This window comes from Pongo abelii, chromosome 5 (assembly GCF_028885655.2).
Source record: "Pongo abelii isolate AG06213 chromosome 5, NHGRI_mPonAbe1-v2.0_pri, whole genome shotgun sequence".
In the NCBI taxonomy this organism is placed as follows: Eukaryota; Metazoa; Chordata; class Mammalia; order Primates; family Hominidae; genus Pongo; species Pongo abelii.
In genome coordinates this window covers 132,203,573-132,220,062 of record NC_071990.2, presented here as the reverse complement: position 1 = coordinate 132,220,062, position 16,490 = coordinate 132,203,573, and the positions used below count along the sequence as shown (strand labels likewise).

The following is a 16,490-nucleotide window of genomic DNA, read 5'->3' as shown; positions in this document are numbered from 1 at the left end:
TAATATTTTCTTTAAGTTGATTCCTTTTTACATAAACACATTCATTTAAAAGTAAACTTTATAGCAGTACTGTGAATGGGGAAGCAATATTTTCCACATGTGAAGTAACTATAAGATAAATATAAAATTATTTCTCTACAACCTGTTAATGGACTACCTAATGACCTGCATTCCCAGTCCTCTGCATAACTTCTGGTTTAGCAGCCTGGTGCCCTTTGTGTTGGTTTAACCCTCCCTGTCCCAGTCTTTGAGGCAGAGAAGATTGAGCTGAAAACCTTGTTTCTACTTAGTTCATGTATCAGGATGCTTTTGGCAGAAACTAACAGAAACCCCAGTTTAAACTGTGTCGAACAATAAGGAAATGCATTATCTCAAGGAAGAAATCCAGAGATAATGTAGGCCTCAGGTACAGTACGATTATGGCTCCGGCTCAAATTTGTTGCCCTTTTCTTCACTCTGTCTGTGTGTGTTTATAAGTAGGCTTCTCTCAGGGTTACAATCTAGTTCCTAAGGGGTATATGGTGAAGCGAAGGAGGGATATATGAGTAGGTAGGAGGGGGAAAGAGCCTCTCCCACATCATAGGTTATAATGACCTTCTCTTCAGTTGATTGGGTCTACTTAGGACATACGCTCATCCTCAAACCAGCAACACTTGGCAGGAGAATATTGTGCTCTGGGTTCCTGAACCCACCATTGACAATCTTGGTATGGGTTGGTTAAGACTGATTTACGTATGCTTGGGCTGCTTGAAGAAGGACTAAATATCTAAACTAAATTGGGACTCTGTTAAAAAATGTCATGGGGGATTAGATGCCAAGTAGGCAAATAACAAGCTCCTCATGTCCCTTTGGCAACATAATATCTAATCATACCCCATCTTTACATGAATAAGCCTTCAAAAGTGTGAACGTCTACAGGAAATGTGCTGGGCCTTTCCCAAAGGGAGCAAACTCAAAGCCTCATCCAGATCCCGCATCTAGTTCTAAGTTCATTATCTCTCAAGAACCTCTACCTTTTGATCTAGAAATTGCCAGTTAAAAGTTAAATCACTCACCACCCTCCCCAGCATTATCTCACACAATGATAGAAGTAAAAACCACAGTAACTACTCATTTGGGAAGAGGGAAGAATGGAAGCTGCTCCCAATAGTCATTGGTTCAAAGCACATGTCCCACCTTGTTGGATAATAAGAGTTCATGGTTCATGTCCTGGCAGCCATTCTGAGTGCCCGTTTCTGCACTACAAAAGAGTCTCCCATACATTGTTCTCTGCAAGCACATCTGAGATGGGCATTAAGGAGAGAGACGAAGGATGTCCTTTCTGGGAGCTGCAAAATTTTAGCAGTTTTCTTTCTTTAGGTGTAATTTCAGACCTCTTGTGATTGCTTTAAGGGCTACACCATCACATGATGTTTTTGGCTGCAAGGGGGGCATTTTTAATACTATCATGGCCTTAAAAATGTAATAGGCATTTTGTTTACTTAATTCTGGTTAATTCTATTGATTAGAAAACACAACCAGAGATATTACTCAGACACAGTCTTTGTGTCTAGGATTTTTTCCCACCAGCTTTATTGAAGTATAATTTAAAATTAAATTGTATGTATTTATGTTGTTACAATATGATGTTTTGATACATGCATGTATTGTGAGGTGATTACCACAGTCAAGCTAATTAACACATCCATCACATCACATAGCTATTTTGTGTGTGTGTGGTGAGAATATTTAAGATCTATGCTCTTAGCAATTTTCAAGTATACAACTTCTTATTAACTACAGTCACCACTGTTTGATAGATCTCCAGAATTTATTCTTCCTGTCTAACTGAAACTTTGTACCCTTTGATCAATATCTCCACAACCCTCTTCCCTCCACCCTCTGGCCCCTGAACACCACCATTCTAATCTGTTTCTTTGAGTTCGGATTTTTTAGATTCCACATGGAAGTGAGTCTGTGCAGTGTGATAGTTCGCATGTTGTCCCCTCCAAATCTCATGTTGAAATTTAACCCCCAATGTTGCAGATGGGGCCTAATGAGAATGTTTGTGTTATAGGGGAGGATCCCTGATGAATAGATTAATGCCCTTCTGGGGGAAAAGGTAAATAAGTTCTTTCTCTTTTAGTTCCTGAGAAAGCTGATTGTGAGTAAGAGCCTGGCCTCTCCCTGCCCCTTCTTCCTTCCTCTCTCATCATGTGATCTCTGCATACACCGGCTCCCCTCCACCTTCTGCAATGAGTGGAAGCAGATGCTGGCACCATGCTTCTCGTAAAGCCTGTAGAGCTGTGAGCTAAACAAACCTATTTACTTTATAAATTACCCAGCCTCAGGCATTTCCTTATAGCAACACAAACAGAGTAAGCCATGCAGTATTTATCTTTCTATCCTTGGCTTATTAAATTTAGTTTCCTGTCCACAAGCTTCATCCACATTGTTGCAAATGACAAGATTTTCCTTTTTAAGGATGAATAACATTGTATGTATGTCTATATATGTGTGTGTACATATGTACACATTATCAAATGTGTAGTTTACAAATAATTTCTCCCATTCCTTAGGCTGTCTCTTCTCTCTGTTGATTATTTCCTTTGCTGTGTAGAAGTATTTTCATTTCATGCATGTTTTGGATTATCTGTCTGCTTGCTATCTGCTTCTGTGCCTTGCCCTATAGCTCTAGCCTGCAGTTTAAAGGCTGCTGCTCTATGATACTTCAAAGCAATAATCGAATCTGTAACTCCAGGCTGCATCCATTCCAGTTGCTGCTTCACACTGAACATATTTAACTCTTAGGCCTGTAGAGAAGGCTAAATGGTGGTGTACAAGAAGGGCCTGAGTGATCATGCATGTCTTTTGCTCCAATTTTTTCTCCTGACAAGTCTCCTTAGTCTCTGTCTCTGTTGAAATACTTCAGTTTGTAATAGAGAATTTTAATTTTACAATCTTGAAAGGCAGAAAATTATCAGACTCCCGGTCATTTTGGCTTGCAGGCTATAGGCAAAAATAACTTTTTTTGAACACATATGACATATACCTATTCATTTTATTTATTTATTTATTATATTTTAAGTTCTGGGATACACGTGCAGAATGTGCAGGTTTGTTACATAGGTATATATGTGCCACGGTGGTTTGCTGCACCCATTAACCTGTCACCTACATTAGGTATTTATTCTAATGCTATCCCTCCCCTTGCTCCCATCCCCTGACAGGCCCCGCTGTGTAATGTTCCCTCCCTGTGCCCATATGTTCTCATTGTTCAACTCCCACTTATGAGTGAGAACATGTGGTGTTTGGTTTTCTGTTCCTGTGTTAGTTTGCTGAGAATGATGGTTTCCAGCTTCATCCATGTCCCCGCAAAGGACATGAACTCATCCTTTTTTATGGCTGCATAGTATTCCATGGTGTATATGCACCACATTTGCTTTATCCAGTCTATCTTGATAGGCATTTGAGTTGGTTCCAAGTCTTTGCCATTGTGAATAGTGCTGCCATAAACATATGTGTGCATGTGTCTTTATAGTAGAATGATTTATAATCCTTTGGGTATATACCCAGTAATGGGATTGCTGGGTCAAATGGTATTTCTGGTTCTAGATCCTTGAGGAATCGCCACACTGTCTTCCACAATGGTTGAACTAATTTACATTTTCACCAACAGTGTAAAAGCATTCCTACTGCTCCACATCCTCTCCAGCATCTGTTGTTTCCTGACTTTTTAATGATTGGCATTCTAACTGGCGTGAGATGGTATCTCATTGTGGTTTTGATTTCCATTTCTTTAATGGCCAGTGATGATGAGCTTTTTTTCATATGATTCTTTGCCACAAAAATGTCTTCTTTTGAAAAGTGTCTGTTAATATCCTTTGCCCACTTTTTGATGGGGTTGTTTGTTTTTTTTCCTTGTAAATTTGTTTAAGTTCCTTGTAGATTCTGGATATTAGCCCTTTGTCAGATGGATAGATTGCAAAAATGTTCCCCCATTCTGTAGGTTGCTTGTTCACTCTGATGATAGTTTCTTTTGCTGTGCAGAAGCTCTTTAGTTTAATTAGATCCCATTTGTCAATTTTGGCTTTTGTCACCATTGCTTTTGGTATTTTAGTCATGAAGACTTTGCCCATGCCTATGTCCTGAATGGTGTTGCCTAGGTTTTCTTCTAGGGTTTTTATGGTTTTAGGTCTTACATTTAAGTCTTTAATCCACCTTGAGTTGATTTTTGTATAAGGTGTAACAAAGGGGTACAGTTTCTGTTTTCTGCATATGGCTAGCCAGTTTTCCCAACATCATTTATTAAATAGGGAATCCTTTCTTCATTGCTCATTTTTGTCAGGTTTGTCAAAGATCAGATGGTTGTAGATGTATGGTGTTATTTCTGAGGCCTCTGTTCTATTCCATTGGTCTATCTATCTGTTTTGGAACCAATACCATGCTGTTTTGGTTACAGTAGCCTTGTAGTATAGTTTGAAGTCAGGTAGCATGATGCCTCAGCTTTGTTCTTTTTGCTTAGGATTGTCTTGGCTATATGGGCTCTTTTTTGGTTACGTATAAAATTTAACACAGGTTTTTCTAATTCTGTGAAGAAAGTCACTGGTAGCTTGATAGGAATAGCATTGAATCTATAAGTTACTTTGGTTAGTATGGCCATTTTCACGATATTGATTCTTCCTATCCATGAACATGGAATGTCTTTCCATTCCTTTGTATCCTCTATTATTTCCCTGATCAGTGGTTTGTATTTCTCCTTGAAGGAGGTCCTTCATATCCCTTGTAAGTTTTATTCCTAGGTATTTTATTCTCTTTGTAACAATTGTGAATGAGAGTTCACTTATGATTTGGCTCTCTGATTGTCTATTATTGGCATACAGGAATGTTTGTGATTTTTGCACACTGATTTTGTATCCTGAGACTTTGCTGAAGTTGCTTATCAGCTTAAGGAGATTATGACCTGAGATGATGGGGTTTTCTAAATATGCAATCATGTCATCTGCAAACAGAGATAATTTGGCTTCCTCTCTTCCTATTTGAATACCCTTTATTTCTTTCTCTTGCCTGACTGCCCTAGTCAGAAATTCCAATACTATGTTGAATAGGAGTGGTGAGAGAGGACATCCTTGTCTTGTGCTGGTTTTCTAAGGGAATGCTTCCAGCTTTTGCCCATTCAGTATGATTTTGGCTGTGGGTTTGTCATAAATAGCTGTTACTATTTTGAGATATCTTCCATCAATACCTAGTTTATTGAGTGTGTTTAGCATGAAGGGGTGTTGAATTTTATTGAAGGCCTTTTCTGCATCTATTGAGATAATCATGTGGTTTTCGTCTTTGGTTCTGTTTATGTGATGGATTACATTTATTGATTTGCATATGTTGAACCAACCTTGCATCCCAGGGAGGAAGCTGACTTGATCGTGGTGGACAAGCTTTTTAATGTGCTGCTGGATTCGGTTTGCCAGTATTAAATTGAGGATTTTGCATCAATGTTCATCAGGGATATTGGCCTGAAATTTTCTTTTTTTGCTGTGTTTCTGCCAGGTCTTCATATCAGTATGATGCTGACCTCATAAAATTAGTTAGAGAGGAGTCTCTCTTTTTCTATTGTTTGGAATAGTTTCAGAAGGAATGGTACCAGCTCCTCTTTGTACTTCTGGTAGAATTTGGCTGTGAATTCGTCTGGTCCTTGGCTTTTTTTGGTTGATAGGTTATTAATTACTGCCTCAATTTCAGAACGTGTTATTGGTCTATTCAGGGATTCGACTTCTTCCTCATTTATTCTTGGGAGGGTGTATGTGTCCAGGAATTTATCCATTTCTTCTAGATTTTCTGGTTTATTTGCATAGAGATGTTTATAATATTCTCTGATGGTAGTTTCTATTTCTGTGTAATCATTGGTGATCTTCCCTTTATCATTTTTTATTGTGTCTATTTGATTCTTCTCTCTTTTCTTCTTTATTAGTCTGGCTAGTGGTCTATCTATCGTGTTAATCTTTTCCAAAAACCAGCTCCTGGATTCATTCATTTTTTGAAGGGTTTTCATGTCTCTATCTTTTTCAGTTCTGCTCTGATCTTAGTTATTTCTTGTCTTCTGCTAGCTTTTGAATTTGTTTGCTCTTGCTTCTCTAGTTCTTTTAATTGTGATGTTAGAGTGTCGATTGTAGCTTTTTCCTGCTTTCTGATATGGGCATTTAGTGCTATAAATTTCCCTCTAAACATTGCTTTAGCTGTGTCCCAGAGATTCTGGTACGTTGTATGTTTGTTCTCATTGGTTTCAAAGAACTTATTTATTTCTGCCTTGATTTCATTATTTACCCAGTAGTTATTCAGGAGCAGGTTGTTCCATTTCCATGTAGTTTTGCAGTTTTGAGTGAGTTTCTTAATCCTGAGTTCTAATTTGATTGCACTGTGGTGTGAGAGACTGTTATGATTTCCTTTCTTTTGCATTTGATGAGGATTGTTTTACTTCCAATTTTGTGGTCGATTTTAGAATAAGTGTGATGTGGTGCTGAGAAGAATGTATTTTCTGTTGTTTGAGGGGGAGAGTCTGTAGATGTCTATTAGGTCCACTTGGTTCAAAGCTGAGTTCAAGTCCTGAATATCCTTGTTAATTTTCTGTCTCGTTGATCTGTCTAATATTGACAATGGGGTGTTATAGTCTCCCACTATAATTGTGTGGGAGTCTACGTCTCTTTGTAGGTCTCTAAGAACTTGCTTTATGGATCTGGGTGCTCCTGTATTGAGTGCATGTATATTTAGTATAGTTAGCTCTTCTTATTGCATTAATCCTTTTGTCATTCTGTAATGCCCTTCTTTGTCTTTTTGATCATTGTTGGTTTAAAGTGTATTTTGTCATAGACTAGTATTGCAACCTCTGCTTTTTTTTTTGCTTTCCATTTGCTTGATAAATATTCCTCCGTCTCTTTATTTTGAGCCTATGTTTGTCTTTGCACATGAGATGGGTCTCCTGAATATAGCACACCGATGGGTCGTGACTCTTTATCCAATTTGTCAGTCTGTGTCTTTTAATTGGGACATTTAGCTCATTTCCATTTAAGGTTATTATTGTTATGTGTGAATTTGATCCTGTTGTTATGATGCTATCTGGCTATTTTGCCCATTAGTTGATGCAGTTTCCTCATAGTGTTGATGGTCTTTACGTTTTGGTTTGTTTTTGCAGTGGCTGATACTGGTTTTTTCTTTCTGTATTTTGTGCTTCCTTCAGGAGCTCTTGTAAGGCAGCCTGGTGGTGACAAAATCCCTCAGCATTTGCTTGTCCGTAAAGGATTTTATTTCTTCTTCACTTGTGAAGCATAGTTTGGCTGGATATGAAATTCTGGGTTGAAAATTCTTTTCTTTACCAATGTTAAATATCGGCCTCCACTCTCTTCTGGCTTGTCGGGTTTCTGCAGAGAGATCTGCTGTTAGTCTGATGAGCTTCCCTTTGTAGGTAACCTGATCTTTCTTTCTGGCTACCTTAACATTTTTTCCTTCATTTCCACCTTGGAGAATCTGATGATTATATGTCTTGGGGTTGCTCTTCTCAAGGAGTATCTTTGTGATGTTCTCTGTATTTCCTGAATTTGATGTTGGCCTGTCTTGCTAGTTTGGGGAAGTTCTCCTGGATAATATCCTGAAGTGTGTTTTCCAAGTTGGTTCCATTCTCCCCGTCACTTTCAGGTACACCAATCAAGTGTAGGTTTGGTCTTTTCACATAGTCACATATTTCTTGGAGGCTTTGTTCACTCCTTTTCATTCTTTTTTCTCTAATCTTGTCTTTTTGCTTTATTTTATTAAGTTGATCTTCAATTTCTGATACCCTTTCTTCTGCTTGATCGATTCGGCTATTGATACTTGTGTATGCTTCACGAAGTTCTTGTGCTGTGTTTTTCAGCTCCATCAGGTCATTTATGTTCTTCTCTAAACCGGTTATTATAGTTAGCAATTCCCCTAACTTTTTCAAGGTTCTTAGCTTCATTGCATTGGGTTAGAACCTGCTCCTTTAGCTCAGAGGAGTTTATTATTACCCACCTTCTGAAGCCTACTTCTGTCAATTCATCAAACTCATTCTCCATCCAGTTTTTTTCCCTTGCTGCTAAGGAGTTCTGATCCTTTGGAGGAGAAGAGGCATTCTGGTTTTTGGAATTTTCAGCCTTTTTGTGCTGGTTTTTCCTCACCTTCGTGGATTTATCTACCTTTGGTCTTTGCTGTTGGGACCTTCAGATGAAGCTTTTACATGGTCGTCCTCTTTGTTGATGTTGATGCTATTGCTTTATGTTTGTTAGTTTTCTTCTAACAGTTGGGCCCCTGTTCTGCAGGTCTGCTGGAGTTTGCTGAGGGTCCACTCCAGACCCTGTTGTCCTGGGTATCACCAGTGGAGGCTGCAGAACAGCAAAGATTGCTGCCTGTTCCTTCCTCTGGAAGCTTCGCAGAGGGGCACCAGCCAGATGCCAGTTGGAGTTCTCCTGTATGAGGTGTGTGTCAACCCCTGCTGGGAGGTGTCTCCCCCTCAGGAGGCATGGGGGTCAGGGACCCACTTGAGGTGGCAGTCTGTACCTTAGCAGAGCTCGAGCGCTGTGCTGGGAGATCCGCTGCTCTCTTCAGAGCCGTAGGCAGGAACGTTTAAGTCTGCTGAAACTGTGCCCACAGCTGCCCCGGCCCCCAGGTGTTCTGTTGCATGGAGATGGAACTTTTATCTATAAGCTCCTGACTGAGGTTGCTTTCTTTATTTCAGAGATGCCCTGCCCAGAAAGGATGAATCTAGGGAGGCAGTCTGGCTACAGTGGCTTTGCCAAGCTGTGGTGGGCTCCGCCCAGTTCGAACTTCGTGGTGGCTTTGTTTACACTGTGAGGGGAAAACCACCTAATCAAGCCTCAGTAATGGTGGACGCCCCTCCCCACACCAAGCTCAACCATCTCAGGTTGACTTAAGACTACCGTCCTGGCAGCGAGAATTTAAAGCCAGTGGATCTTAGCTTGCTGGGCTCCATGGTTGTGGGATCCACTGAACTAGACCACTTGGCTCCCTGGTTTCAGCCCCCTTTCCAGGGTAGTGAATGGTTCTGTCTCACTGGTGTTCCAGGTGCCGCTGGGGTATGAAAAAAAAAAACAAAACAAAAAACTCCTGCAGCTAGCTTGGTGTCTGCCCAAACAGCCACCCAGTTTTGTGCTTGAAACCCCAGACCCTGGTGGCGTAGGCACCCGAGGGAATCTCCTGGTCTGTGGGTTGTGAAGACTGTGGGAAAAGCATAGTATTTGGGCCAGAGTGCACCATTCCTCACAGCACGGTCCCTCACGGCTTCCCTTGGCTGGGGGAGGGAGTTTGCCAACCCCTTGCACTTCCCGGGTGAGGCAATGCCCCACCCTGCTTTGGCTTACCCTCCGTGGGCTGCACCCACTGTCTAATCAGTCCCAATGAGATGAGCCATGTACCTCAGTTGGAAATGCAGAAATCACCCCCCTTCTACATTGGTCTTGCTGGGAGCTACAGACCCGAGCTCTTCCTATTCGGCCATCTTGACCAGGAATACCATATTTTTTTAACATTTTAGATTTAGGAGTACATGTGCAGGTGTGTTACATGGATATATTGTGTGATGCTGAGGTTTGGGCTTCTATTGAACCCATAACCCGAATAGTAAACATAGTACTCAGTAGGTAATTTTTCAACACTTCCTCCCTCCCTCCCCTCTTTCGGACTTCCCAGTGTTTTTTGTTTCCATCAGAAAGAACTTTTAATATTAAAGCCATGCTTACATTTTTCCTCTCCTTTAAAAATAGCTACTTTCAACTTTTTCCAAGTTTTATAACTGCATAATAAGGCTTACCATTTCCCAGTTCAGAATAAGTTTGCAAATACAATGCCTGGGGGTGCCATTCATGTTGTGAATAATCATAATCCTCATGGCTATCCACTCTGCTCTGCAAGGAATTGTGGAGTCCTTACTGTGTTACTTCCATTCCTTCAGTCAATGCCCCATTTGGAGGTCAACTGCCTCCAGCACCCCACTGCCTATTACCAATTTCCATGTCAGTCTCAGTGGCAATCAGCAGAAATGGATTCTGCTTAACTTAAGCAGAATTGCAATTTATTGAAAGGGTACTGTGTAGCTCACATAATTGTTGAGAAGGTTAGAGTACAAGGTTTGACAAGCAGTCAAGAAAAAGGAGGCTACACATCTAGAGCCATATCACATGATCACATGAGTAAGATCCACTAATGCTACTGCTACTGACCACCGGATGTCACACTTTGTAGCAGCAGCATTGCTGCACCTGGAAAGTGGATGCTGATGCGTCTTCTGCGTCCCTCAGCATGGTTTCTTGTCCTTGTTTCACTAGATCACGATCTTTAATGCAAAAATCTCAGATAGGTGCATCTGATTGGCTGAATTTAGTTCATGTGCTTAAGCTTTGCTTTCAGGGAGAACCATGAAAGGAGCTTTTTAAGTGTTTTCAGCTTCTATGAGAAGAGGTTGGCTCTGCATTCTCCAGAAATTTTAAGATGCAGAATTCCCTATACATGGGAATGAGATGAGGACACTGGGTCAATAAAAAAGAAATGACATGTCTATTTCAGCTGAGTATGCACCTGTTGGTTGCATTTGCTCTGAATTTACAAACTAAGGTTGTATTTATAGCATTTTGCAAAGTTCTACAGGTGGCTAGGTAATATCAACTAACATTGATTAAATGGACACAAAATGTTTTTAAGTGATACTGATAGGTAATCTCCAATTTGTAGACTCCTCAAAGTAGATATTATGATCCTAATATTATTGATGATGATCACAGTAACTATAGTAAACTAGGATTTACTGAGTGTATACTACAGGACACGCCCTGTGCTCAGTGCATTATCTGCACAACCTCAATCAGTCTTCTGAGTTTATTGTTCCTGTTTTTTTATGAGGAAATTGAAGCCTGAGAGCTTGTGCAACTTGCCTAAGATTAAACAGGTAGAAAAAGTTAGAGATAAGACTGGAATCTAGATGACTTCACTGCCTGGACAATTACCCCTGTATCACACTTCCAGAGTACATTCATAAGGGCTGCACTAAAGTCAAGTGTTGGCCTTGAGTTTGGCTCCAATTTGTAATTCACGTTTGCTTTGACTTTGGCCTTTGGAAGGCCAAGTAGCTAAAGGCTCATTGTAGTGTCATTTGTGGCATCCTTGAACTCTCCATGAACAAATCATCATCACATAGTTTTCATTGTCTCTAATCAATATAATCAACATTAGTAGTGTGAACAAAACTTGTCATTTGTATTTATTGTCAGTGTCTGAATAGTCACATTCAAGCATAATAACCATTTCAAATGTAATGTGAACATTTCCTTATCAGCTAAATGTTTAAATTCTCTCAGTTGAAGTATTTATTATTGTAAGACTAAAATGCTTCAGATAAATGGGGATTGTTAGAGCTATTAACTTTATGTAGCAAAACAGTTGTTATGAACTTTAAAATGGTCAAATAAAGACCTAGATTGGTAGTTACCATGAATTAGTAGATTCATGAGTTAGACAGCTTTACAAATGTTTATAAAATTTTAAATAATAATACAAGAGGAAATAAAATTAAATTATACCATAATTCTCTTCACTGACTTGTTTGGTGTACTGCCATAAAAAATATATTTTTTAGGAACTATATTTAATTTTCAGTCATTTAATTCTGTTTAGATCTTGAGTCTTTTAAGAACAAAAATCCTCTTTGGATTTTTTTTTATTTTGAAAGAAACATTTTACAAAGTGAAATTTCACCTCAAAATTTTACAAGAAGGAAAAACTAAAAAATTGTATACAATAATATCCAGGATGAATCATCCTTGACCAAGATAGAATAAAGAATGTAAAAGATTATAAAGAAAAGAAAAAAGGATTAGGGAAAAATGAGACACCTCAAATGCATAACATTCTCACTAATCAAAGCTTAAAACAATAGACTTTACCAAAAAATAAGACTTTTAAAAATGATTTTCATTATATAGAAGCTGGAAATGAAACAAAAAATGGTGAATTGATTGTTCTAGAGTCTAGACTGCCCATCACTTTTAGTAGTTGAAGATTTCTTTTAGGTTTTCCAAATCTATAAATTCAAAGGTATGAAGTTCTTTGTAAAAGACATGTTTCTGAAAAAAATTTTTTCCATTATATTCTGCTGTTCATAAAAAGGTTAAAAATGTTGTTAGATGAACAATTTGAAAGTGACTATTCACTATGGTAATTTTTTGGCTAAAATTTTATGTTTATTCTTTTATTTTAAGATTTTTTTCTTTGAGAGCTATATTTCACTTCGGTCATTCAAATTTCCAGGCAAATATTGTTATTAGCACTTGAGTGTTCATTCAAAATGTGTATATTGTTTACACTACTAATGGTTCCTGCCTATCCAGAAGACCAGACTTGCATTTTTTAAAACTCAGAAATAAGAAAGTGCTTTCCAGGCATGGAAGGAAGGGCTGAAGCTCAGCCAACACCAACACTTGCCTACTTCTCTTTCTCAGGAATGATTTTCTTCTTTTCCAGTGTACTGGAGAGCCACTGGTAACTTTTGCTTCCTTGCTCAACCCAGAGTGCTACTCATTAATTTGATGAGCATTGAAAAGCTTTTGAAGGCTGCCTGAAACAGAGCTTATGCTATAAAAATTGGGGTTCCCTCTGGGGGACGTATCACCGCGCCATTAAACTTGGCCACTTGGTGGCACCAAAAAGTAAGAGCAGCACTGTACAGAGGTAACCAGTGTCTACTGCGTTACAAAGAAAAAGTAAAATATAAACAATCACTTCTTGGAAAAAAAAAAAAACCCTCTGAATTAAATTGTTTTCTTCCTTTGTAAAATTAGGGGTGGCCAGTGGTGGAGGAAGGGGGATTGTACCAAAGAGAAAGTCCCTTAAATTCCTTTAACTTTGACATTCTATGACCCTCATGTACTGTGAGTTCCCAGTATGCTCTTTGTTAATGAGACTGAAAATGATGGTAACAGGCAACACTTACCATGTGCTTATTATGTGGCAGGGCACTGAACTACATGTGTCATAGAGGTTAGCATGAGTTTATTTTTCTTTCTTATTTTACATGAGAATTATATAAATCCTCACAACACTATAATAGCTATTATTATTATTATTATTTTACACATAAGGAAAATATATAGAGGCAGAAGGACTTGTACATAGCCAGTAAGCAGTGCAGCTGGGATTTGAGCTCCACAGTCAGTCTTCAGAGTCAGGGACTTTGTTGCAACACTCTATTTCTGAATGACTCTTATTTATAAGGGGGAGATTTACTTACATTCTTCTGGCTCTTAAGAAAGGAAAAACTGTTAAGGAAAAGCCTCCAACACATGCATATCCTACACAGATATGTAATCCATTTGAAAAATAATGCTTATTACTACATCGTTACCCTTGGGGAATAAAAAATGTTGTTCACTTACTGTACTTATTTCCAAATTTTAAGTTGAAACCCTGTCTTTAACAATTCAGAAGCACAAGAGTTTTGGTCAGGGACTCCCTTTGGAGTTCAACAGTGGTAGTAAAATTTTTTTGTTAGCCCATGGTCCCTGGAGAGCATAATTACAGACCTGCAGTTTTTAACCAATGGAATGAAATGATTTAATACAGGGAGAAGAGGGGAAAAGGACAATGAGAATTAGAAAGTGCTGGAAATCACAAGAGAGGTAATAAGGGCTCAGACTGAAATGGCAACTGTGATATTAGAGACAGAAGATGAGACACAGCACAAAAGAATAAAGAGATCTGATGAATGACTTGGAGACAAGAGCCAAGGAAGAAATTCGCTATTTCCTTACTAGAGATGACCGGTGATGGTATTGTGAGTGATTCTCTGTGTTTCCTGCCCAAATGGCTGAGGCAAATAATTCTGGATAATAAGTAGAACATATCGTTAGTGGCGTATGTCCTTTGGAGGCAAAACAAAACTAAAAATAAATAAAGCCAACAAAAAACCCAACTGTCCACAGAATAATCTACTAAAAAAATGATCAAGTGCTAGCCATTAAAAATACAGGTTATTCAATGTCCCTTTAAAGTTTTTTGTTGTTGTAATTTCTTGGCTATAGAGGGTGTATTTGTGGGAGCTCTTTGGGGCTATCTTAGAGGGTGCCAACAAGTGGTTCCTGTCTTTTTAGCTAGTTAACCAGTTTGCACAATCATCAATCAAACACACATGGGAAGCCCTGTGAGAGACCCAAATCAACTCAGGAAGCCCATTGCTAAAGTTGCTTAAAGTACAAAGACAATGTTCCATTTTTAGGAGAATAGCTTTGCGGGTTCTTTTCTCTTTCTCTTTCCTCCTAACACACGAATTCTGCTGTTTTGCTAAGTAAGGGTCTATGCTGGAAAACGGATGCAGTGGTGGGGTGAATAGCAGGAGAAAAATAGAAGGTTGGCAGGTTTGTTGGAAGACTAAAAATAAGTTGACATTGAAGCTATGTGGCTCTGCAATTTTGATTTCTTGCTGGGATGCTCTGATCAAAGATTTGTGGGTATTAAGGTAGTAACTACTGGTCAAGATTTTGGGTTGGGGATTATCTGTGTATTTCAATTATCTATTATACTTCTTCCTTGTCCTCCATTACCAAAATAATGGAAATTTGGCTACATAAACAGAACATATGAAAGCCAGAATACCACAATACCTCTTGCAATCAGCTTTCACACTTACCAAGTAGGACAATGGCCTTTAGATATATGGACATAAATCTTATTTTATCCTTTTCTAAGATTCTCTGCATTAACTGAAGCTTCTGTCCAGTTTGAACAGAAGATTATTGAACTGGAAGCTTATTGCTGTTTGTGGCATTTTTGCGTCTCTGAGAGGCATGCAGGCAAGTGGTAGAAGGGAGTCGTAGACCGCTCCGGTAGGGGCACTATCTGTCTGCAGGGAGAGAGGACAGATCAGCAGGCAGGGCCTTCCTTTCCAAGGAGGGCTTTTGGTCCTGATATGGAATGGGTGGTGGAACTGGGGGTAGGGAGTCAGGATGTGATACAAGGCTGGCCTCTAATCGGAGGACTTGGATGGAATCTGTTGCTTAAGATTTATTGGCAGTCATAGACACTAACTAGATTAGTGCAATTATTGAATATAGGTAACATTTCATTGCATTGTCAAAAGAGATAATAATCACCTTATCAATAATTGTGATTTGGTGGCTTTGTTTTGTTTGTATAAGAAGTTGAACAAAGATAGATAACAATCCCTCTGGCATCCCTTACCCCTAATCATTTTCCCAGGTGTACCAAAATGGAAGCTACGTTTATTAGAAGTTATTCAAATGCACTATTTGGTGTCATTTCTTTCATTCAACAAATATTTATTGAGGTACACTATGCTTGGGGCTCATTGCTAGGTAGGGACTGACAACTAGACAGAGGTTCTGACCTTAGAAACCTTTTTAAACCTTTTGGGAAGGGTTTGATTATATATACATGTTATATTAGTCAATGTTCACACTGCTATAAAGAACTGCCTAAGACTGGGTAATTTATAAAGGAAAGAGGTTTAATTGACTCACAGTTCTGCATGGCTGGGGAGGCCTCAGGAAATTTACAATCATGGCAAAGGTGAAGGGGAAGCAAGGCACATCTTACATGGCAGCAGGAGAGAGACAAAGTGAGCAAAGGGGAAATGCTACACTTTAAAACCATCGGCTCTCATGAGAACTCACTCACTATCATGAGAACAGCATGGGGAGAGCGTCCCCATAATCCAATCACCTCCCACCAGGTCCTCCCTTAACATGTGGGGATTACAATTCGAGATGAGATGTGGGTGAGGACACAGAGCCAAACCATATCACATGTAATGGAAACAAGCCACGGAGTTGCTCTATTTCACTGTTCTCCCAGATATTTGAGAATTTTCATTTTTTAAAGCCTTCTTTATGCTTCTTAACTTATTCTGTCCTTCCTGCTGTTTCTTCTCCATGTTTCTCCTTGGCTGGGTCTGCTTTTCTCCTTTCCTAATTGATTGAGTCATAGCTGAGCGGCTCCTTGCTTTGTAAAATTCTGTCATTGTAATGAGATATGCACAGTATATGGATGCTCCAACTTCACTACTGAAAAGCTACGGGAAGACACGGTTGTTCTAAACTGAAGTATTTTAAATATAGTAGAAGAGCTTGCCCTTTAAAAGAATCTTCTTTGCAATGAATCTTTTGATAAACAGCATCTTTTGTTATGTAAATAATGATCCTTTATTTCATCTGTTGGCAAGATCTAATTTTAAGGCAGGATGAACCTGCATTATATTAGAACAAGATTACAAAACTCATCACTCCAAAAAGAATTTTGTTGTAATAAAAATCGTTTGTAAAACACAATTGTCATGTGATTTTAAGGTTAAATGATGAGTGTGGAAAGTAGGTGGTAAACAATGGAATAACGTTATGTGCTATTTTAAGGCCCCAGAAAAAATTTTTGCGTTTAATCTTTTGGAAAAATTACTCCAGGAAAGCAATGATGAAATATGAATATGAATT

At 38.9% G+C, this 16,490-nt stretch overlaps 1 long non-coding RNA gene across 2 annotated transcripts in view; it reads left to right on the top strand.

Annotated features, from left to right (window-relative positions):
• The window catches only part of LOC129060065 (uncharacterized), a 119,639-nt gene extending 106,867 nt beyond the window's left edge, over positions 1–12,772 (top strand). For both annotated transcript variants that reach the window (XR_008526433.1, XR_008526431.1), the window contains 2 exons: positions 8,304–8,459; positions 8,720–12,772. This is a non-coding gene — a long non-coding RNA (uncharacterized LOC129060065). The remainder of the gene's footprint in view (positions 1–8,303; positions 8,460–8,719) is intronic.
• Positions 12,773–16,490: the final 3,718 nt, after the last annotated feature.